The following is a 2185-nucleotide window of genomic DNA, read 5'->3' as shown; positions in this document are numbered from 1 at the left end:
CTGGTCCACGCCTTTGTCTCCTCCAGACTGGATTACTGTAACGCAATTCTCATCGGGATCCCTATCAAGAGTCTGCAGAAACTGCAATATGTTCAGAACAGTGCTGCAAGGATCCTGATGAGAGTGCGAAAGTATGACCACATCACGCCCATTCTCCACTCACCTCACTGGCTTCCCGTTTCTGCTAAGATTGAATACAAGGTCTCAATTCTCACCCACCAGTGCATCTATGGAAATGCCCCCCCCCTACCTGAAAGAACTACTCATCCCTCACACTACAACACGATCCCTCCGCTCAAACAACTCCAACCGCCTCCTAATTCCCAGAACTAAGCTCAGCATCATGGGTGATCGTGCATTCTGCTCCGCCGCTCCTCGGACGTGGAATGCCCTCCCTGACCATCTAAGGGCACCACAGACTTTTAAAAAAGGACTAAAAACATTTCTTTTTAGCAGAACTTATGAGTTTTAACTTTGCGTAAAAATGTTGTTGCACTATTTTATAGATATTTTACACTGATGTTTTTTTACCTTGCCTTTATGATCTTACTGTAGCACTTTGAGATTTGTTTAAATGTAAAGTGCATTACAAATAAAATGTATAATTATTATTATTAAATAACCAAATATTTGTATCGGTCTTAAAATCCTTTATCAGTCAGGCTCTACTTTTTTTATCATATAGACATTGTTTGAACATCTCAGAATAAAAAAATAAAAAAAGAGTGACATGTAGGGCTGCACAATTAATCGAATTTTAATCGCGATCACGATTTGGCTTCCCACATCAATTTGCGTGATCAAGCGATTATTTTTTATAAAGCGTCATTTCATAGAACGCTCCGGTTTTTTTTGCAAAGCCATCTCCCGTCCATAAAGCCGTCTGCTCATGAGCCAGTCAAGAGTTCACTGCACCCCGTGCAGCTAGTTTCTAGATGTCAGTCACGAGGACAGAGTAGCGTGAGGAAAACTCAACGATAGCAGTCGTAATATGTCAGTCTTTAGGTTTACCAGTTTACCAGTAAACGCAACACTTTGTCCCATTTGTTGTTTTTCAGACAACAGCATGACCAGTGTAGTCGCGTCTGTTAGCTGTTAGCTAGTAGCGTCTGTTACTGTTAGTCTTCTAGGACGCACCGGTGCTAATGTCCTCGCATCCGCTGCAATGCTGTTTATTGGATATGGTTTAATTTTGCGTTACATGACCCTTTCGTCTGTAAAGCCGTGCCTGTGTTGGATCTTTCTACGCTCTCTCGTCCTACTCTCTCTCCTCTTACTCTCCGCGCCCCGCCACACAGCGGCCGCCGTCCACACTACTTCTGATATTGTCTACAGTTTTAATTTTTCATTAACCAAGCTGTATTGTTAAGTATGAGGGGGCAAACCTTTATTTGTACCAGTGTTTCCGGCGGGTAACTGTTATCGCGGCCGCTACGGCGAGAACACAGAAGAAGTTTTGAATGCACTAACTTCAGTTGTTAAGTAACAGCGTGGGAGACGAGCTGCTGTACGACCTGGACCAGGACCAAGATGTGACCATGGCCGATATCATAGTTCATAAAAATGCGCGCAGTGAGAACAGACGTTTAATAACACGCCGTGTGTGTCCGCGTTCGACCCGTGCTGGACCTGTTCATATGATCAGTCCGTCTCTCTGTGAGTAGCGTCCATCACACTCCCCTCCAGTTATAAATAGCCTATGTGACAATAAAATTAGTTTTGGTTAAATCAACAAATAGTGAGAATAATCGCGATCAAAATCTGATCAAAATAATCGCGATTATCATTTGGCCATAATCGTGCAGCCCTAGTGACATGAAAAAAATAAACAGAGAAGGTTAGTTGTTTTTGATTAAGTGTTTGTTTTTTGCAGGGATGGCAGACTTCAGTGCCTGGCTGTGCACTCAGAAGTGGAAAAGACACTTCTTTGTACACAAATCACCTCCGCAAATCCGAGAACCAAGAGTTCTTGAGAAGCCCGTGCCCCTCTTCTTTCCCCCCCATCTTCTCACGCCTCGACTGTCCTGTGGTTTATTAATTACCCGCAAGGATCCTGATGAGAGTGCGAAAGTATGACCACATCACGCCCATTCTCCACTCACCTCACTGGCTTCCCGTTTCTGCTAAGATTGAATACAAGGTCTCAATTCTCACCCACCAGTGCATCTATGGAAATGCCCCCCCC

At 43.9% G+C, this 2185-nt stretch overlaps 1 protein-coding gene across 1 annotated transcript in view; it reads left to right on the top strand.

Annotated features, from left to right (window-relative positions):
• The window catches only part of gtf3c5 (general transcription factor IIIC, polypeptide 5), a 19795-nt gene that overhangs the window by 5833 nt on the left and 11777 nt on the right, over positions 1-2185 (top strand). The gene's annotated exons all lie outside the window — the stretch shown is intronic.

Source organism: Etheostoma spectabile, chromosome 16, assembly GCF_008692095.1.
Source record: "Etheostoma spectabile isolate EspeVRDwgs_2016 chromosome 16, UIUC_Espe_1.0, whole genome shotgun sequence".
NCBI classification, from domain to species: Eukaryota; Metazoa; Chordata; class Actinopteri; order Perciformes; family Percidae; genus Etheostoma; species Etheostoma spectabile.
The sequence above is the reverse complement of the archived record's forward strand: the minus strand, read 5'-3'. Positions and strand labels throughout refer to the sequence as shown.